General features: G+C 40.1%; 1 protein-coding gene across 2 annotated transcripts in view; it reads left to right on the forward strand.

Moving 5' to 3' along the window:
- Positions 1-23392, forward strand: part of elfn1a (extracellular leucine-rich repeat and fibronectin type III domain containing 1a) — a 76660-nt gene that overhangs the window by 25717 nt on the left and 27551 nt on the right. The window contains exon 1 of one of the 2 annotated variants that reach the window (XM_030057102.1): positions 12596-12607. The exons of the other annotated variant lie outside the window; for it this stretch is intronic. The gene's annotated coding sequence lies outside the window, so the exon portion shown is untranslated. Of the gene's footprint in view, positions 1-12595; positions 12608-23392 lie in introns of those variants that run through there. 2 annotated transcript variants of the gene reach the window in all.

The raw sequence follows: 23392 nt of genomic DNA on the forward strand, positions 1-23392 counted from the left end.
AATAACTGTCCCCATATGAATACATGGAGATTTGTGAGGTCTGAGAATAACAGCCTCTTAATTGGATTCATTTGGAGACGATCATTGTCCCCATTAGTGCCATTTGTGCACAGTGATGTAGACTCAATCTTGCCTTGCCTTTCATTGCCTGCTCCTCTCCCCCTGGAAATGAACAATTATCTTCTATAAATTGATTTCTGCCACACACTGAGTTGCACAACTGACACACGCCCCTATAAACAACTCTGTCCGGTGCCGCTTTCACTCCCATTTGTCACTTTGCAGACATACCAGCATACTGTGCTTTATCTCTGCCTTTGCATGAGCATACATCTGGGTCATGAGGAGGTTCAAAACATATGATTCTTTTCATGTTTGCTTGCCTCTAATCCCTCTAATCCATTATTTGTCATGCTTAGAGTGCGCTGTAAGTATTTGAAGTTCAGGAGGAAAAGAGGATCATGTGTTTCTGAAGATCAGGACTCGAGGCCTCTGTGGTGAACGTTATCAGCTGATAGTCAATGCCGCCGCTAGCATATCCCACCCTGAGGTTGACACCATTTCCCCAGTGCCACTACTGATCTCAGTGGCTCACTGTGAGGCCCAGTGTGTGAGCCAAGTGTCCAGAGACTCAAAGAAGAGTCTTTAACAATGCTGTCCCACTGCAACAGAAGTGCATTTACCTCAAAAAGGCCCACATCAAACCATAATGGTTCCTAAATGGTCAAAAGCCTGAATGGGCTCATACCGTATTTTAATGTTCCTCAGAGTAGCATGGGTTAGTAAAAGGCACAGCATGACATAAATTTCAGTCAAGTTAAAGACCATCACACCAAAAATACAATACTATAGCTTTCTGTGGTTCACTGTTTTGTGGCTTACTTGACATTTTCTTTACAGGAACAAGTCTTGTACAAAGCTAGAAAGAAAGCTCAATCTGTGATTTCATCAGCTGGCACTTTCAGGAGCTGCTCCATACATTGAATTTTTGAACATAAGGACACTACTCGACATCATTTTCTGAGGACCTGAGTATATCTTGTTGTTCGGGCCATGAAATATCATAAATCAATGTTCAGTTGGCTGCGAAACTCAAACATTCTGTGGGACCAAGAAGTTTGTTTCCAATTTATTATCATTACAGCAACTCCACAGTGTTTGCCAACATAACAGAGTTATCTGTCTTTAGTGGATTCCAGCTTTGGGAGAAAATGGTTCATGTTCAAATATTGATTTCTTTCTGTCCAAGTGCACATGTGAACTTTATTTTAGGGTGGATTTCCCACATAGATACATAGATACATAGATAAATAGATAGATATGGATATACATATAGATATATAGAAATATATAGATATATATGTAGATAACATACAGAAAGTGCGAATTTGGGTGCAGCTTTGTGTGCATTAGCTGTGGGTATTTGTGTATTAAGGTAATAGGCTACATACAGAAACTGCCCAGAGATATTTACCAGCTCATATACAGAGATTATACTGATGTACTGTACTGTAGCCATGAATTGTGCATCACTTGCGTCCACTGTCTGCCCCGTCTCAAGGTTCGATTCACAAAAGATATTGTGCTAGGATTTGACAGCGCAAACAAGCCCATAAAGTTTTGCAGCCGAGTGCGATGTGGCCTTGTTTTGTGTCTTGTTGCAACTATCGATGTGGCAAAGTATAAATGTTGCCTTTGCGCCAACAATACAGTAAACAGGACAATGCTAGGTAGGATTGCATGGCATTTTTGGGTGGCAGGCTTAATGTCATCCTTGGTGTCATCAAGTACAGCAAGACTTGTTTGACCAGGCAGCCTATATCTGCAAATAATTTCAGTCTCAGTTAAATATTCTCCTTCAAAATATCTGTTCTGGAGCATGCCTGGCATGATGATGCCTTCGCCTGGCTACAATCATGGCTGCCATGATCACTGGAAAGTCAGGGCGTGACACCCCTTACAAATGCGCTTCAATTACCACCAACTCTCACTAATAATTTCACTCTAACTGTGCACAGCTATTAGCGCTGGTCTTTGTGAATTGGACTATTTTTGCAGCGAGTCTCATTTGCATAGAAGGGGGGCAATTTTGTGCTAAATGTATGCATATTATCTAAGTTAAATAATGCAAATAACAAAGGTGCACTGTGATGCTATTTGCTTGGCAGCGCAGTTAGGGGTGCATTTCACCCTTTGCGGATGCTTTCTATATTACACGGTTTCTTTTTGTCTTATTTGTGTAGGTTTAGTGACCTCCAAAGCTGTGCAATCCTTTTGTGAATTTGCCCGGCATTGTTATATGCTTTTAAACTGAAACATCTAAACTGAGTGAGCAAATGCCACATAGATTAGTTCAGAGCACAGACATGCAAAGGTTGTCCAGAGTAGTTTGTACAGACAGTGCAGGCGACCCACTTCAACAGCCTCCTAGCTGACTGAGGCTGGGGCCATTTTGAAAGGAAGCATTGTAAAGACAGATAGCTATTGACACAAAAGAGTCCCTAAAGTGATTTGTGGAACACCTTGGGATGCTGAGCCGGAGGCTGAAGTTGCTCTGCTCTCTGTATCAGCTCACCATAGAGAGGGTGGGAGGTGTTGTCTAAGGTGGAGCTGAGGTTAGTCTTCATCCTCCCCTCTGCTGCTGCCTCCAGGCTGTCCAGGCTCAGCCTTTCTCACTTGTTTGTTTATCCTGCTGTCTCCACAACACAGCAGCACATTGAACAGAGCACTGGCTAATTAGTATAACATGTAGAGGAGTTGGTCATTTACATTAAAGTCTCCCTCACCAGTTATTATGCCCCTACACAGTTCGATTTTTTTCCAAGAAATAACATCCCATAGTAACTCTTCGTAATCGCTTAGCAACTCTAAACCTTGCCCTCATTAAGAATGCACTGATCAACAAATATGCAACTAGTCTCCGCCCACCCCCTGCCTGCTAGCATACTGTCTTGTAACTAATCTAACCATGACAAAAAAATATATATATCTGCGAGTCTCCTAGTTACACTAGTATTCTTCATGTTAATCAGCCACGAGTTGGTCTTGTTGATCTGAAAATAAAGCACTCAAGTGACCCACAGGATTGGTGCTAATGATATGGAAAGCTCCACCCTGTCCGTTCACAGGATTGGCTGTCAAATTTGTGATGTCGCAATCTAGTTCGCCACAGGTACATTTGAATCTCAGACTTTAGGAAAGTGTACAGACACCTCCACCTTCAGTAGAGGAATGTGAAAACACCATTTAGCGACAAACTTTGCACAGATACAAGACAAGGTATAGTCAAAGTCAGACATGTTAGGGGACAAAAACAAGAAAAACATGTTTTTGAGTTGAGGGGAGTTTTAAAAAAAACGTGACCATCTTCCAGAGTCTACTGGTACATGCAGCATTGCTCCCACTCCACCTCCTTGCTCTGCACAGTGAAGTGTTAGCAGCTTTTTGCCCCACCTGAAGTCCATTACCCGCCCCTTCATCTTACTGCAGGAGTTGCTGATACTCTCCACCAGATTTCTACTGTACACTCTCTTATTTTATATACGTCCTCCCCACCCGCACCAGTGCATCCCACAACAGATGAGTCATCCAAGAACTTCTAGAGGTTGCATCATCCAGACTGGAGTCTTAAGTCAGGGGTGCAGCAAGTGAACAAGAAAGGTGACAGCAGAAACGCCTTGAGCGGTCATGCCGCTCTACAGCAGTTCTGACAGGCACGCAGATAAACTGTGGTCTACCCATGAGTTAGCCAGTAACCCAGGAAATCCCGGCCTTGTCCGCTTGCATCACTTTGAGCTTAAAAGCATGAGAGCAGTGGATAAATCAAAGAGCATGACCTCTCCAAGAGGAAATGCCCACAGAGCAGGTGTATGGTGGTGTCATCCATCAAGGACCACAACTCCCATCTACAGCTACAAGCATCGTCGTAGTTCACACATTCAGTTGCACTTTGTGGCTAATATAACACACATACTTACAGCACATTGCACACAATTCGTTTGAAGTCTTGTCATGCTACACATCTAATTCATATCAACAAAATAATAACTGAAGGAAGTGCTTAGGGATGTTCCACTAATGCTATTAAAGCCACTTTCACAGATTAACTATCCTACTTAAATAATTACCCTAAAAAATGATGAATAATAAAAAGTGATGAATGATGAATGAAATATTTGTACCTGAAGAATCCTGAATAAGTAGTTTGACACAAAGGCTATTTCATGATACATGTGCTTTACATTCTATTAAATTTGAATGGGATCATCCATTAGGATCTGTACCTCAAATGCACATTTTTCATTACCTAACTGTGCATGCAGATTGATGAACATAAAGGTAAAAGGAGGACAATGGAGCAAGAAAAATCTTTTAGGCGCCATAATATTAGTCGGAATCTTTTATGGTTGTCAGTCATGCCATGTGAAATTTCATCTGAGCGTTAGGTTAAGCAGCCCTCTTGCCCCGAGGCTCAAAGGGGAAACTTATTCTCCTGCATTTGTCACAGTGGAATTTTTCAGGATTCTTAAGTTCCTGATGTAAAGCTATGACCTGCATACGGTGATAACGTGCTTGTCTTTTGATGCTTGTTTGGGTCCACCCTGCGACTAAGACTGCTCTGAGTCGGCACAGCTGGGGAGGGGAAAATGCAGAGAAAAGCAGCAAACTGCTATACAGATGTGTTTTCGCTCCTTGACAGACAGCTGTTGTACCTTTCTGCTTTTGTGAGGCACGAGTCAATCACAACTCTAAGCAGAGGACATCTCAGCATGTCCCATCTCCCCTAAGCCCCTTTCATACATTACGGTGACGGATGTGCTTCAGGTGATAGCGAGGTGACTTACAGCAATCATTTGATGTTTTACTTGTCATCAGTTAAATAGATTCATGCAAAAGGAGAGCTGGAGAGACGGAAAGCGAGTGTGTCGCCCAGCTCTCCTGGACGAGAGCTCTTCACGCAGTTCAGCTGTCAAACTCTTCCCTCTGACAGTCAATTTTTCTCTTCCTCAGAAAAGCTGTCCGTGTCTACCTGATGGGAAAATATTGCATTTTGGGAGCCACAGTTTCTTGTACAAGTAGAACACCTCTTTATGTTGTGCCAGGTTAGGTCTAGAGAATGTTTTGTCCTCCATTGGTTTGAAAAGAAAGCTCACACTTATGGCTGGTGAGAGAGAAATAAGCACTCTAACAATTTGTGCAATTTGTCCTAAAGTACATTTCCACATTAAACTGAGGTAGCTGTTCTAAAGTAGGGCTTCAAATGATGAAGATAAAATATACATGTGGGCAAAAACCCTTTTAATAATAATCATGATTTCACCTGCAGTGAAATCATAATATGTACATATCACGTAAGACATGAGCTCTCATGCTAAAACGATGCAGTTTAACAAGTGATTTAGTCATAAAAATATTGTTTTTATGAAGACAAGGTAAAAAAAAAAATAAAATCTGAGAATGCATCCTAATGTCCATCCAGCAACCATCAAGTGAAACACTCCTGATTTAATATAATGATTAACACTGCCATGGTAACAGAGCATAACGGCTAGTGTTAGCTAATCTGACGCCTGTGCCTAGTTGTGACAGTGAGTTACTTTTAATATGTTGTTGTACAGCCGTAATGTGTTGTTCTACTGCTACTAATGGAAGACATAGAAACTGGTTTGTGTTGAGTACATATGAAAGCTACATATGGACTTGTAATGGTTGCTAGGAGCTACTGGGCTCCCTGGTTGGTGCCTAAAGAATTAATTTCCCAACTCACAGGTTTTCCCCTGATATGTTTAGATTTTGTGTAATAAACAATTTAGGCAATAACCCTTTCTTGGTAAACGCTGTGTAATTGCAGTATTTCACTCAGGGGTACTGTTTACCATTATTATTGTTGTTCAGGGCAAGTGCCTGTTCCTGGCTCCATCGTTGTTGTGGCAATAACATTAAAGACTACCCGCTCATGTAACATTGCTAAAATTAAGGTTACGCAGCATCACACTGGATTCATGACAAATTCCACGGGAGAGGGAAAATTCATTAGATTTTTTTTTTTTTTTTAAACCCACGTCATGCTTTTATTCCCTCACCGATTCCTCATAAACCTTTCTACCGCTTTCAATCAGGCCTATAAGAGTCACAGCTGCAGCTGGCTACAATGTGAAGAATGTTATCCTCCTCAGTGGGCACTTCATAACACTAAAAACATTCTAAATCCATGTTAGTGGGTGTGTAGTCTCATAAAGAGCTTGTAATGCCTATGCCACAATGCTTGCAGGTGTCTTTAATCCTCTCTATATGTCATGCACGCTTGTAGAAAAAAAGACTCCGCTGCTTGAAGATGAAGAATGCATCAACGTAGCTCGTATTTTCATTCCAGCCAAGGTTTTCGGTACCAGGTGTTGGACAAATCTCTCTCCCCACTAGAACGGTGATGTAAGTGGCGCACAGGCTTTTAGGTGGCCAGTGTGCAGCCAGGTAGAATGACATATGGCAAGGAAGCATGAGCAATGTGCTGCAAATCACACTTAGGTGCACACAATCTCTGCCTCGACTTTCAGGTTGCATAAATAATGCAACTGTGGCAAAGGAAAACATTTGGGTTTACCCCTGAGCAAAGACAAATACCTTTTAAGTTCCATTTCAGATTGAGCATGCCTGTTTCTCATTTATTTATTTATTTATTTTTATTTCTCTCAAATCCTTGCGCGATGTTGTCATGGACAGGACCATAGTAGACGTTTTCTAGTGTTCAAAAATATATACATGCAATCTGAAATAGCCACATGGCTTGGATACACACACCTGAAAATCACTCAGCTATGTTAAAAAAGAATATGGAGGCCCACATCCAAAGCCAGGCCCATCTGGGAATCAGAAGAGGCACGACCAGACAGAGCAGCGGCTGGCTGGATCAGGGTGGGCTGATCTGTGTGGGTGCCGGGCGACTCCAGGTGAAATCAAACATATTCATACTGTATTATCTCTCCTTTTTAAAACAAGTCTCCTTTGTGCTGGTGTTTGGGCACATGTAATATTTTGTGATCTATTTATCAAACAGATCCCAACTCAGGTGGGTCTGGATTAGGTCCCTGGGTTTTTGGGGGGTACAGAATGTACTCAAAGACCTTTATGCTGCAGCACTATGAATAAGTGAATATCTAAATGAGAGCAGGAAGGTGAGAGGGATGGGGGGAAGAGAGACAAAGAGAGGGTGGAGGAGAGAAAGAGAGACAGGCTTGTCTGCCTCAGGCAGCTTGTGGGTTTTTGTGTGATAGCTGGTGGCTGTAAGAGGCTGTGAAAAGATAAGGTTTACTAATGGGGTGTTCAGGAAAATGTTCCATTTATTATCATGCTTAACTAATGTGGCCATGAAGTAATATTGAGCGTCAGTGCTATTCATGCAAGCTTTGAGAGGTTTACATTGTAAGGACTGTTAGCGGTGCTTCCAAAACCCTTAAGCTTGGTAGAGTAGAGGGAGTTGTCGCGCAGAGAGGCTGTTATGTGGTGATGGTTTTAGAGCAGTCATGGGCAGAGCAGGTCCTAAGAGCTGGCCCAGGAACACATTTCCTATATGCTTTATTCTTCTTTTTTACTTTAAGTTTTCAGCTCTGTTTTTGGCTGTAATGTTCTCCATATAAGACATGCTAAAAAAAAAAAAAAAAAAAAAAAAACCTTAAGAGTTTTCTCCATGGTCGACCAAGGCTGCTACTCTTGGTCTACCATGATACAATTCTCTGAACTTGACAAGAATTTGACAAGCTGACCAAATTATGCATTTCATTATGCATTTTTAAATGGGATTCACTTGACCCCAGGACCAAGACTATGGCAAATGTACGAACCTTTCCTTTAATAAGACCCTCATGCTGTATCAGCCAAAGCCCTGTTTGGCTCTGATTGTGTTGTTGTCAGGCTTATTTATTGCACTTTAGATCTTTGAATTTTCCCACTGCTCAAAAAAGAACCAAGATTTGTTCTGTAAAATAAGCTGAACAACACATCTTTTTAATCATGAAATTTAATTTTGGTTGGTAGACCTTGATCAAAGTAGCAAAGTAAATCTCTATTTTGGACTCTATTGACAAGGCCTACAATTAGGTTCTGAGCAGATCCTTCTCATCATCCTCATACGGGCAAGAAATGAATAAATAAAATAAGTAGATATAGAAAAAACAAATCCTTGTCTTTTTTTTTCTTGGGTTTTAAATCAATTCTCTTCAGTCAGTGATATTTACATTGTATACCTTTTTTTGGTGGATTATTACTGATTGATCCTGTTGCCGAGGTACTCTTATTAAGGAGACACTTGTCCACCGTGTTCGTGGATGTAATATTTCCCCTGTTATTGATTGATTGTATTACCCAGACTCTCCAATTACAGAGACCTCTTGTGACTGGTTGTTTGACCGAGGCTGGCCTCTCTATCCTCTTTACTTGTTTGATGCCTGATGAAAGATCTTTGAATGAAACTTTGCTCATTTGATTCCTAATAAATTGCCCGATAGTATGTGGGAGTCGCTGTATTTTTTATTATAGGCTGCTGCACTCCCCTGTGCACCTGCCACTCACTCAGGTGTGAAATATATATATATATACATATATATATATATATATATATATATATTTTTTTTTTTTTTTTTTTTTTTTTTTTTTTTAATATACATATGACTATTTTTATGAACATACCACCGGACTCAGTGTTTCTATCTTGGCAGCGCATGCTGTGGTGAAAGGCGCTGCATGTTAAAATATTGACCTTGATCAGAATACATTACATGATTGCTTTTATTTAAAGGAGTGGGTAGTCATTTTTACTGTCCCATTTTTACTCTCCCATAGCATAAATTTACCATAATATATATTTGTAGGTTGATAGGGATGTTGTTCAATACTTGACACTTGGGTATCAAGGAGTGTGTGTACAAGATAAGGACTATTGATAATATTCCCACTGAAGGCCATACATTACTTAATTCCTTGACACTTTTTAGTAATAATCCAGGAAATTATTCATATGATGAAAAAAAGTTGTGTAAATTATAATTTAAGCTATCATGTTCCAGAATCATTGCCCGTCACATGTTCAGTTCACCGTCTTCTGTTAGCTTCATGTTTGCTTTTTAACGCAACATCAAGGTGTTGAATATTCTGTGTAAAACGCCATGTGTAGCGGCCAATAAGATCTATCCTGGCAGGATGAAGAGGGGCTAAGTGATGATGATGCATGTGCCAGTGGCAGACTGTCAAAGAGGCAGCCTGCTGGAGCTAAGATTTTTTTCTTCTTTTTTTTTTTTTAAGAATGCAAGTGAACTTGTCAGTTGTCATTTAATTTGACACAGTATCAGATCTGGAATCCTCCACCAGTTTAACCTGAACACAAAGTAGACTGGGCTGCATGGCAACTAGGATTCACCTGCTGTTGGAAGACTACAGAAGTGAATGAAGAAAAATGTGGCATTCAAGTCAGCAACCTCATTTTTGCCAAAGTCAACATAAATAACAACAATTCAGGCCCTTTGTTCTGCATAGGGGGAAAGCAAAGTGCTTGTACCAAAGAGCAGGATTCATGACAAACATTGTGACTGCAACGATTAGAACGAAGACATTTGGCTTGCTCTGGGAGATTGGGATATTTGCAGGCGATGACGGAGCTTATCCTAGAAATAGGTGTGCGAATGACGGAATGAGAAGAAGATGCAACTAACCGACTGAATGAGCAAGTCGGTGCACGAGGCGTCCCATCAGTGATCAGCCCGTGGATCAGCCCCAAGCAATACAGGAGGCAGAAAGCGAACGGCAAAGCCTAGGAACACAGCCAGCAGAAACAGATGTGAAAGTTGCGGCAAAATACAGCAGGGAGCCAGGTGCCTGACAGCACAATCAGAATGCAAGAAATGTTTGAAAGGGTCACTGGGAAACAATGTGTCACTCCAAGTCAGTAAACAAAATTATTGCTAAGGAGGAGAGGAAACATTGGTAAGTGAGTAAGAGGGCTAAAAAAAAATGCTGAACACTGGATTGCCACATTGACATTTGGACGCAGGCCAGCTACATTCAAAAATAGACACTCATACTATTACAGTATGAATGTACAGACTAACAGGCTGCTGAGGCCCAAGAGAAATGACGAAATGATCCAGTGTCCAAAAAACAATATGACCCACCACTTGCTTTCATGTGCAATGATTGGACAAAACCTAACAGATGACTAATCAAGCAACAAGATGTCGCAGCAAAACAACAGCAAGTCGACTGCCACAACAAATGCCATGGAATATGGAACCAACCCATCCAAACTCGGGGAAAAAAGTCTGGAAAGGGCCAGCACTGGCATTTGGCAAGAACACGGACGGATCCCTTACCACGTGAAGACGCCAGAAATCACCGTCACCTGCAGACTTTGCCTGTAGGATTCCTGGCAAGGAAACCAGAGACTCAAGCTGGCTTTTCTTGGAAAACAGACTTTGTTCTAAGCAAGCCCGTCTGTACTGGAAAGAAGTGGACGTAATTCCCCAGCTGGGAAAAATACTTATCCAGTAAGGTGGAGAGAATAGAAATATTTAGGATCACTTAAGCCATTGAGCGAGTGCAAATGTAACAAATATATATAAATATAGAATTATTATGGCATAATAATAACAACAAGTGTTTTACTAGCATGTGTAAGTGTTAGGAAATACACATGACATGAACCCTGGGGTGAATAAGGGGGGTTTTGGACGTAGAATGTAAAAATCCCACAGTTCCAATGATGAAAACACAGACTGAACAATGTGGAAGAGCTGAAAACGTTGGCAAACCAAGGCGAAAGCTGTGCATTGGTCATGTCCTGTTAATATGTGAGAGTGGCAATTTACAAGACCATCGGGAAATATGGTAAATATTATTGCAACGAGACCGATTGGTCTGGTGAACCTTGCTCCATATTTCCTCTCAGCTCATTTTCAAGGTGTTGGATATCTTGCCCTAAGCTGACAGATGTAATAGCCAATCAGATGTATCCTGCTGGGGCTGAGGCTAAGTGACTAAGATGCATGTGCTGGAATTAGTGGCAGGCTGTCAAAGATCCCTTCATGATGACGCCAACTACTCAATTAAGAGTACCAAGTTTTCAGCTGTTAGTTAATTTGAGGCGCATTAGTCTTACAAGTCTCTGTCATTTAAATGATTAATATAATTTAAAAAAATGAAATTAAAGCTGGTGTGCTATATAGGTAATGTTCTCCTTGCCAGTACTACTGCATGGCAACTTGAGGTGCTATATAAGTCTGATAATATTTAAAGCCAAAAGTCACCTCCTTTAACGCCTTGAACTCTGACTTTCCCTTAAATTTCACCTTAAGTACTTTAAAACTTCATTTTCTTCCCCACATGTTGTACGGAAATGTAACATCTGCTGCTTGCAATGCTTCACTGAAGGTACATCACAGTTATACTGCCTGAAAGGTTCAAACTCAAGATGCACCGTTATATCAAATAGAAAATATTTAGGTGTCTTGTGCATCATTTTTTACACATCTCCCTGCAATTCAGGACATATTTGGTATTTTTGGAAGCCTTCGGATCCCTACCAGAATATAAAATAAAGCTCTGTGGGTTTGAACAAAGCTCAGTCACACAGCATGTATTTTTATTGACGCAGGAAGGAGGTTTTAGATAAGGTGATCAGTGATTAGTTCCTATCTTAGGCATTTCCTAGGTCTGTTTACTAGGGCACCTCCTCCGCCCTCTTGGACTGTGAGGAGAAGGGAAAGCAGATAAGGATGTAAACAGGAGAGAAGGACAAGGGGAAAAACTGGGACAGCTTCTGTGCCTCAGCATCATTGATGAAACATTTGTTAATGATGACCTCATTCCAATGGATGTCCTTAAAGCCAAACGCAACTTTTCGCCTTGAGGCAGGAAATGTATTGTTAGTCCCCAGCCTTCCCATTCGTTTCTCTAAGCTTTCGCACAAGCACTTGTCACTCATCTTTAAATGATGTCTACTTTGAAATGGCATTTAGCCCGAGGCTGAGGTAACCCATAACCACAAAGCCTCTGCAGGTGTCGAAGAAGCAGACTCAAACACAGGAAATCTGCAAGTGAGTTGAAAAAAAAAACAAAAAAAAAAACACAATGTCTATGTTCATCCGTGTTTTTCAGGGCTTTCAACTGCACATTTAGACTCACTGTTGTTTCATTTTTCCCACTGCTTCCTGACATTGTTGTTGTTGCTATGGCTCCCATGCATTGTGGTTGCGCACTCACTGCTGGCCATAGCCACACTCCACACGCCACAGCTGATGTTGTACACCCAGAATGTCCTGAACATCGCTGAAAAGCCCAATGTCAGGCTGACACTGTGTAATCTATCTATTTATTGGCATTTTAATGTGAAAAAAAATAATCTTGTAGCATTCAAGTGGAGCTTTTTTTGTCAATATGTGTGAAAATTATATAAGAGATAATGTGCGGATGCTGTTCATTATTGCAGAATAATCCCCTTGGAGCCGTGCAGGACCCTTGATCTTGATTCACCCTGTTCAGGCTTATTTTGTGATAATGAGCAGTCCATTATACATTACAAGTTGGACTAATTTACAAGCTTTGCCAAAAAATGGTCAAGCAGGTCCGCAGTGATGAAAATGTCTGTACCTTGGGTAACATCCATGGGCTACACTGTAACCACATAGAGCCTTTGTAAATCAGTAAGACTGCCAACCTCCAAAAAGCAATTAAATGTTCCATTTATGTCCAAATAAATTGAAAGTTAAAAAAAAATCTTCCATATTTTATAACCTTGGTTAGCTGAGTTTTGGTCTGCAGCAGCCAAGAGGCAAAATCTTTTTTGGCACAAAATGTTGCAAGACAGTTTGATTATAAATCAACATAAACTATAAGACATCTTAACTACCGATGAGATGATATGATATGAGTAGATGTAAAATAGTGTCATTCAGACATAATAGACCTGAGGATGCCTCCACCAGAAATGTGAATTCAAAAGAGCTGTGCAGTATAAGCCGGTATCTTTGAATATTGAGTGTCTATTTTTATCAGAAAGTTGAAAGTTGCAGTTGTTATGTAATCATGTCATCTTATACATGGAGGCATGCTTTTGAAAGCCCTAGGATGACCATATATATTATATATTTTATTATATATTGTAACACTGGATAATTTCCCTTCAGTACATGACACAATTGAGTATTATTCCCTGAAAGACATGGCAGCAGATGACGGCGCAGTATCTTTCATCTCTTCCTCTACTGGGACAGAAGGCAGCGTGGTGACATGAACATTGTCTGCTGGGTAATGGAGAGGGTAAAAGGTTGTCGAGAGAAGAAGTGATTTTTGAACTTGTGGGGCAAGCCTCTGGAGTCAGACACTGGTCAATATGTGTCTCATACACCTACAAGAAATCAATAGTGCATCACTGTGGCCACCAACAGTTCACAAACTATACTGTCGTCGAGTGAGCTCCAGTAAACTGAGCCAAACATTAGCAGCAACTCATAAACCATGATTGTGCTCGGCCTTTGCGATGTGTGTGTGTTTGTGTGTGTGTGTGTGTGTGTGTGTGTGTGTGTGAGTGAGTGAGTGAGAGAGAGATTATGTGTGTGTCCATATGCCATGAAAACATTTATGCAACACCTCACCCTAATGATTGCATTAATCAGTAGCTACCACTTAAACAATATACCTGGTTAGTGGTACTGCCAGTGGTATTATAGTGGTATTATCAATCAATCCTATGTCCCGCCACCCAAATTCAAACCAGCAAATCGTAGCTGAGTAAACGTTGCCCTCAGACATACATCTGTCTCCATAGACGTGAATGAAGTTTCTCTTGATACTGAGGTGTTTTCAGAGGTTTATGGTGCTGCCTTTAGGAAAAATAAAAGAAAAAGAAATAGAAAAAGACAAAGAAAACTCCCTGGTGAAACATTGATTTCACCAGGGAGTTGATTTTTGAGAAATGTAGCATAAAAAGAGGAGGACATGGTTAGATTCAGCAGAAGACGCTGAGCATTTTGATATATATAACCTGTTGCATGTTTGAGTGAAACTGTAGAAAAAAAAAAAAAAAAAACACAAAAAGAAAGAACTGTTTAACGCCAGCTTCTGCTGGAAAAGTGTGTCTTGGACATGGCAGAGCCGCCGCTTTGCAGGTCATCATGTAAAAATTCGAGGTTAAATTGCTACAACCCTGGCATGGTTAGATTCAGCAGAAGATGCTGAAAATATTCATATATGACACGTATATGTTTGTTTGAAACTCCGTGAACAAACATATTGAGTAGCCTATCACTGAATTTCACTTCCTCCATGGCTGATCACCAGCTGGATTTAGGCAAGTGAAGGCAAGTCAAGTTTATTTATATAGCACCTTTAAGTGCCACTCAAAGTGATACATAAAATTTAAGAAGACATAAAAGACACAATTAAAAGACACAATTAAAGCAGACTTAAGAAAAAAGACATAAAAAGAAGATTTAAAAGACATGGGATTGGTCTGTTGCATGAGTCAGTAACAAGCACCAGTACATGTGCTACTATTTTATAAGTACATGTTGCTCATGTTAGAGTGTGTATTCTGGTTTCATTTCCGGTGATTGTACTGAGTTTAAAGAAAAAATGCAATGATGGACACATTGTAGTTTCACACACTCTTCAAAGATAGTATTGATTATAGAATTGATAGGAAAACTTTAATATTTCTGCATGCTTGTTTGTACATACAGCAAGAAATTTCCTGCATGTAGGGCTTCAGGTTGTGTGTGCAGCTTCGCACACACACACACACACACACACACACTGCTCAGAAGGAGCTGTGCAGCCAGTCCTCAAACAGACAGGGAGGTTTGTTTTCAACAGGCACAGCAAATTATGAGAGTTCATGGTCTGACAAGCCATAGTGCTGCGCTTTGTAGACTTTGTTCAATTTTTTGGTCAGAGCAACTTCTCAGAGAGGCCACTTTGACAGGGAATTTGTGTCAGACAGTCTGGAATTTGGATCAAAGCTTTACCCAGATCAATTAAAATTTACAAAGTCCCAAGTGTAAAACAGTCTTGATAACAGTTAATTTAACGCTGTCCTTCGCCCACTGGTTTGAAAGAGTACCAAAACCTGCTGCTCATGTCAAAGTGTTACTCACAGCTGAAGTTTTACTCAGTAGAAGTTTGAGTTTGGCCGTTTTTGTGTTTGCCTTCGCATTTTTGTACGGATAATATCTGATGCTATGGATTTTGTGAGGGCGTCACCATGAAATTTGAAAAAGCTCTTTCAGGGTCACATGTGCCAAAACAACTTGTCTTTATTCAAGATTCACTATATGGAATTGTTTGCCTTATTCTTATTTTTCTTATTCTGTTCTTATTATTTGTCTGCTACACCTGAAAAGAGTTTTAAGTGAAGGCACGAGTCTTTCCACACAAAGTGAAGCCAAATTATTCTTGTCTTCTTTGCTGACCGACCATTCAATATGAAAGGCTCCACAGTGGGCCAGTTTCTGCTGCTACGATACTTCACCAAATAAAATTTAAAAAATAATAAAATAAAATACCTCTGTAAAACTAAATTGGTGACTTTAAAAATACTTTAAAAAAGTACAAATGCACGACAGGCTACTCAATTAATGTAACAGGAAAAAATGTACATTGTTACTTCAAATTGTGGTGCTAATCTGTGGAAAAGTACTGCAAATGGATTATTTGACTATAAAAAGTTTGGAAATACTAAATGACATTACGTCAAATACAGAAAGTACATATAAGGGTGCAGCAACACAAACATCATAAAGTGTGCAAACATTTAAATTCAAATAAATTCTGGATGAATAATTTTGGGCCACTTGGCGACAGTCCAGAACTGTATCACACCTTCCATCCCACGATGACTCAGGGAGGCAAGTATTACAGTAAGCACTTATTTTTTACAAATTATCTCAGTGTACTCAGCATTGACATTGTGTGGTTACACCCTGTTTCCATTAGTGCATTAGGATGATTAAACACTTACTAGTGCATTTACAGTATTTTAATATGGGTGGAAACACAAGTTAGTACACTAGGCAATCGTAAAAAGAGAGAAAGAAACAAAGAAACAAACAAACCAAACACCAATTTTGGCACTTTCACAGCTTTCAACATGGCAGCTGGTTTATTACTGTAAACATTTTTCACTGCATCGCAGAATATAGGCTGTACCATGAATTATCTCCTCTCAAACTGCTGGAAATAATCTTTTTTCAAACTGATGTGAATGTCAACAATTTTGCAGCCAAAGAGATACATTACTGACAAGCTATTACAAGATCCCAGTGCTCTGTGTGCTGCTGTAAGTTGTCATTTTGGCTGTTTTGAGTGGGGGAAGCATTGCACCGTAAAGACTTGCACTGTCTGCTTGGCTTCAGCAAACACTGTAGCTTCATCAGAGCCCCAAGTGCATTACCAGCTCCTCTCAAACCCTTTAATGAATCAGCTCTGGCAAGACCTATCAATATGAAGACACTGAATAATGCCTTTAGTGCAGACACTTAGCTTGTTAACTCTTTCCCATATAGAAGTGCTGAGTGAGAAAACAATAGCTGCAGTGCATAGGTGGTTCTCATTTATTGTGTCATCCTAAATGCCTTTGATGGTTAATATGATTTGTCTGATTAATTTCTTGTGGGAGACTGATGATTTAATTGCATTGGTATCGTAGAAATATAGCCATGAAGCGATGTTACATAAAATGATTATGCAAAACTGCAACAAGCAAGAGAGAAAATGGATAATTTTCCCCCCTGTAGCACACTGTAAATTGAGCCATAAAATGTGACACCGGTGCTTTTGAGCAGGTCTTTCATGGACACCAGCACCTGTATATTCATGCATCTCAAGTTACTGTCTATCCCTTGTATTATAGATGATGTTTGTTCATTTTCCCTTTTTAATTATTCAAATCATTCAAGAGAGGCATTTATGCTAATCATCACTCATATCACTGTAAATGCAAGTGAACAGTCGAGTGGTTTGAATTTCCCTCTGTGCTTCCAGTGCCTTTAATTTTGAATCTAATTAGATAAATTTCAATCTTTGAATCTGAATTTTGCCTTTCCATGATTTTTTTTCCCAGTTATGTTTTCCCTAGAGAGCAAATAATCTCTCTTTCAGCCAAAGGCTTGTTGAGTCATGAGAATTCTTCCACACAGCCACTGACGTTGGTTTTACTGGCTCCGGAGTAGAGGCGGAGTGTTAAACTGTGATTTATTAAGTGGACCTACTGCAGAGGGAGGCAGGGAGAGCGAAAACGGTGCCCTCACCTGGAAATTAAGGCACTGTGGTCAGGAGTGATTTTCCAAAGCTGTTTATTGTCACATTACCAATCAGGTCAATGAGGTCTGAATTATTCCATATTCATGAGGGGATTAATGAACAGTCACACGGTTTGTGTCTGCAGCAGTAAATTGACTCTCAACATTTATCAGCACTGAATATATGATAGGACAGATATCAAACTGTGCATGGGGCCAGATGGCCTATCAGTTTTAGTTTGACTGTGCTCCTAAACATGGGAGTGCATGGGAATGTGTCGAAAGAAAGGAGAATTTATCTCTCTCTTGCACATTGTGTTGAGTGGCCAGGACGTGCCCTGCAAACTCCTTTAACCCACTCTCAATGCGGGGGCACGTCGCATGCTGCTGTCTTTCCTGGTTTGTGTTGTGGCCTTGCAGGTTTCCATGTTAACATATGTACAGCCCCATGGGTCCAACACCAACGCTCCCTCTGTCCTGTTGCATGCTGCGCTTTGTGAGTTGAACAGGGCAAAATAACTTATGTCATTTTTCATGTCATATTGTGTCCTGGATATGCATCACCTACCACTAAATAGAGACAGTGTTTTCCGTCTCATGCTTTTGTCATACAGCAGCAGTCAGTTCTGTGCAGTGAAACTTCAATCTGAATTGTATTAGGTATCATAATTAATTCAAATGTAAGGATTTTTGAGCACTATGTCATCTTGACAACCAGCTCAAACATTTTAATGGCCTTATGGGTGCAGTCCATGAATGCAGAAACTCTAGGCTTTCACACCTCGCAGTCCTCTAAGTCTCCTCTGATCCCATCAATTAGGCTGCAAGCCCCTCTTTATGGAGGGCTTATACCTTTTTGTCCTTTACACACTATAGCCGAACTTCACAGCTACTCACGTATCTTGACTTTGACACAACCACAGTGCCTCAGTCTCAGCACACCGAGGTGAATGTAACTAGTCAAATTTTATTAGACACCCATGATGTATAATCACTAACACAGAACAGCAAGAGCAAGAGTGTGCCTGACAATATGCACATAATGTTCTTTCTTAACATGCTGAGATAAACCATTTTGAAATGATAAATGTGGTAATTTTATTCACTTGAATATTTTTAATAGCTCAGCCTACGGCTATTCTGGTTAATTTTCCTAAGATGATTGGACCATGGGATACTTCACAGAGTGACCCTGGACTTCCTTCCTGCCCTCAGTATCACCATTTGTATTCAGCTGCAATAATGTTTTGAAGACCAGACCTATCTTAAAATGAAAGGTAGTGTTTTTGTGAGACTTTTCCTCGCTGTGGGTCTTGTTTCAATAATTGCGGCTATGTTGGAAATCTTCTGCAGACGCCTCTGGTTAGGGTCTTTATTTGGGACTCAGAAAGCAACGGTGGATAGGAGTGTTGTTGTAACATCAGTGCTTCATTACACCATATGTCTTCCCATATGCCCCGAAATTTCACTCCTGGGAATTTCAGACAAAGTGTTACACACAAAGCAGCCTCTTGAATGTAATCTTTGCAAGTGTGCCATTGTGCAAATGGAATTTATTAGCAGTAATCTACAGGGATATGTTTGTGGTTAAACCACACCTTTAAAGGGCAAGTCATTTTTCTTGGTGTTTGTAAAGGTCAGTGGATAGAGGTGTTTGTGTCAGTTTGGTGGCCAAATTAGTCCAACCTAGCAATAATGAAAACAGCTTTACATACAGTGATATACAGTACACGACTGATGCTATAGAGGATTCTCTTTTTCATGTTTCTCTCTGTCTTGATGCATGTCCATAGTGAACGTGTACAATGTAGCGTGAATCCTTTCTTTTCCTGAAAAGAGCCACTGTGCATTAGTCTCCTCTGGGCTTAGACGTAATCCTAACAGCATTTCGCAGACAATCCTAGAATACCAGCACACAATGCCCTTCTTAGTTAGTGTTGCCCTGAAGAAAATCTGCTAAAAGCAACAGAGACAGCGAGAGTAAAAACATGCAGAGCCCCTGTTATACTTGTCATGTTCATCATTCTACCCCACATATTTGGGATAATAACAAATTACTGCCTGTGTCACTCAAGAGACCTGACTTTGACTGTAGATAAAAGTCACTATAGTATTTTAGAAAATGCCATGAAGATGTTTTTTTGTCGAATGATCCTAGAGAGCAAAAGCAAACCGGGGGCTACATTAGCGTCAGTGCTGCATGCATGTCCACATGGCCTTTCTTGGTAGCACTTATGAGCTTTCCTGCTTCTTGACCCCAGGCTCCGTTCTTACCTACAGCAGCCGGTCTGTTCACAGAAGACAGAAATGGCTGCTGGTCTTAAATGAAGAATAAATAGTGGCGTTCGCTCTAAGAAGGCAAAGGTTAAGTGTATAGTTTTTATATGTTGGAACAACAGAAGTGGCATTGCACATATAGGTTTCTACAACACTGCATGTAGACATAAGTAGGTATTTCAAAGAAAAGGTCCTCCACAAAGGCAACAATAGTACTTACATGTAAAATTAAAGTTTCCATTAAGGAAACACTTTGCTATAGTAAAGGAAAGACTTGGACAGTTGTCCTTAACATAACAACAAATAAATTTAATGACATAGGTACAAATATGTAATAACATTGTAGACTGGAGAGCTCAAATGATGCTTGATGGACAGCTGATAGTTCAAAAATCACATCACAGTTTTATTCAAATATAGCATACTGATGAAAGAATAGCAACGAGTTGTCGGGGAAAGATTTTTTATTGTGTCTGCAAAGAAAATAGTTTTTGCAATTCATATTTCCTGCGCCTGTTGCTCCACAGTTTAGGTGCTGTGGCTGCAAACGTTTGATCACCTTTCATCTGGGAGACCTTGAAACGGTCAAGAAAGCTTGGCTGTAGATTTAACACTGCGCTGGGAGTTAAAAGCTCTGTAAAATAAACTAAGTTGGAGCTCAGCCATTCATTCCCTTAAAAGTATTTATTAATCTAAGCCAATATAAGCTGCCTAAAATGGAGGTTATATGACGTCTCCCCTTAGTTCTAGTTAAAAGTCTAGCAGCTGATGTCTGAGCCGCAGTAGCTGCAGAAGGAGCTTTGCAGCTGCACTGAGAATATTAAGAGCCATAATGGTCAATAAAAGGTTGAACTGAATCATTTCCAAATCAGAAATAAATAGAGAAGAGATAAGACCCAGTAATAAAAAATAGTCCTCTACTAGTAAATATAAATTGATAGTGATGTTATTGTCTTAACAGATTAATCCCAAAACACAGCTAAAAAAATATAAAACACTCCAACAGTGCAACCCACATAGCCAATAGGCAGAACCCGCTGCCAACATCCAGCGCTATGATCAGCTGATGTATTCTTCAAATTGGTAAATCAGCCAGTCACCGTAGATGGTCAAGGGGATAAATCCATAACAAGCTTGAGCACTGTTTGCACTTTTTCCATCATAGACTTCATTTTCATTTTCATTTTCCAGACAGGGTTTTCTCATTTTTTCCCCTTTCCCCAAATATGTTAAATTTTGTTTTTGTTTAGCATTCTATTTAGTTTTGGTTTTGGTATTGTGACAGCCACAGATAAGGAGAACATATTCTGAACTGCCATAAATGAGTTCAGTGTTTAGAAAGGAAAGCATTTCTTGGTTGAAAATGACTTTTAGTTTTTACATAGTTCCCCACAGACTAGAAGGCTTTCCACACATGCTTGGCATACAACTAGTGTGAACATTTTGCGGCTTACCAATAAAGAACAGGCATGTGCTGTTTTCCTGCAGAGCCATTATGGAATCATTATGTGTGCTCTAGAAACGCAGCACTACGTTAATATTGAATGAGTGAAGGAACAGAACACCAGTTTCTTGCTTTCATGAAGCTATCAGGAAACCCATTCTGTTTCCAAATGTGTTTTTAGTGTAGATAGTGCCTGCCATGGCCGAGTGTACAGCAAATAGTAGTGCATGTCTATTTTTAGAAAGGCAATTTCTAAGTTTTGTGTGCGCATACACATGCACATGGCTGTATGTTTAAATTCTTGTGTGTATGTGGCTGTGTGTGTGTTATTTTCCTCATGGCTTGCTGTTTGTGGGTCCAACAGGCAGCGCATAGTCTCTTATTCTCCACAGGGAAAACTATCTCTCTAACTCTTCACTTCCATACCTCGAGGTCTCACCGAGGCTGAGTCACTCAGATGTGAAATCAGCTACTTCAGGATGTACAGTATACCTCGCAAATTTACTTCCAGGCACTCAGATTTCATGGTCATTTGGAACGCCTGCTGCCTGCTGTAATTACATTTACACCACATAGCAATTACAGGCACTTTGATACCCTATGCTGCAATATATAATACATTATATATTAACCCTTGAAGTGCATAAATGAATTTGTTGTTATTACTATTGTTTTAGTAGCAGTAATTAATCATAAAAATGTCTTTGTTTACAGGATTTTTGCAATGTTCTGGTCACATTATAGAAAGAAATACCAATGAGCAAGTTCAGCGAGGAAACGCCAACACGCTATAGTCTGTTGTTCTGCCAAACAGTATTCACAACACACTGCCAGTCATGCATATTCTCTAAAACAAGGTAGACTTAAATAGCACCACTTAACCAGTTTGTGGCTCTCTGTGTGAAATCTGTTGCATGTGATGTGCTGCAGTGCAATCTGTTGCCGTGTGCTGCATGGCTATGAAAATGTTGCTGCTTTAATGCGCCCACCTCCACCCCTGCTGCTGCCTGCTTGGATCTGCTTTTATGTGTTAGCGGTTTTTGATTGGCAGCTCACGATAAGCGCACACTGAAAATACACAAACGCAGATCCATTCACCTCCATAACCAAAAGTTGTATTGCCACGTCATCCTCTCAAGATAAGCTCATTCTTAATTTGAATACGTGAGCTGCAGCCTACTAACTCAACTGTGATTGTCAACGAGGAGACAAATGACTTGCACAGTTTCAGAGCTTTGAAAAGTACTGCTTTTGCACTGAGGGGAGATTTACTTCTGCCATTTGGCCACCGGCCAGTGCGAGTTAATATACAGAGATGATCTAAAATTCAGCATCAGTGTATTGTCTGCCCATGTGAAAATGGTCCTGTTTTTATTACTACTAAAATCGAAAGATGAGAGATCAAATGTATGTGTATTGATTACAATGTAGGCCAGAGGGTGTATTTTTTATAGTGGGCTATTAACATCAATATGTTGTGGAACACTTTTATTTTCTCCTTTGCACAAAACAGAAGGAATGCTGCATTAAGATGTAGAGAAATTTTGATGGTGTGTTCCTTGTGAAGTGGTCATTGAATACAACATGGCATGGCTGGTGTTTTTTATAAGACTTAATTGTTGATGGATGATGGCAAGACACGATGCCATGTGAGTTCAGACCTGCCTGGCCAAACAAGGTAACACATCGTGGGCATCACCCAGGAGTTAGAAAAGGTTTTTTACATGATTGCACAAAAGGAACACTTGAAATAACTCCCACTAGGGGTAAGAGAGGCAGCATAAGTCATCTCTTCATGTAAACACTTTCGATCAGCCTCAGGGTTCCATCCAGTAAATCTCATCCTCTATCATTTTCAACATTGTTCCCTTCAAGCTCGGCTCAAAAATCCCCTGGCATTAAAATTTCTCCTTTCTTCTTTAGAAAAAAATAAATGTATGAGTGTCTGGCTGCTTCCCTGCCTTGAAGATTACCCTCACCAAACAGAGTCTATGTCAAGTGTTGAAAAAGTACAATGATTAACATTGTCGGAGCTCTACAGCACATGCATGCAATACAAATCTGAGCTGTAAATAATGTAGTTTATAACTGTCATAAACTTGAAAAGCTGAAGGGATTCTGTTGCTTTACACACCAAATATCAAATCAGTAGCTCTTGTCTATCACTCAGTCCATGAAATCCATGCTTTTGTATAGAATCCTGTATATGTATGGCATTAAAAATCGCAGTTCCATGTCCATCTATGTTTTCATGAAGACATCATGCAGGATTTACTTGAATAATTTATCTGGGAACAGTATTCAAGTATACTGTAGCCCCACATTTTGACAAAACAAATCCATTTTGCTTCTTTCCACCTAAGTTCACATTACCTCTTCCGTTGCCTTGTTT

This window comes from Myripristis murdjan, chromosome 8 (genome assembly GCF_902150065.1).
Source record: "Myripristis murdjan chromosome 8, fMyrMur1.1, whole genome shotgun sequence".
NCBI classification, from domain to species: domain Eukaryota; kingdom Metazoa; phylum Chordata; class Actinopteri; order Holocentriformes; family Holocentridae; genus Myripristis; species Myripristis murdjan.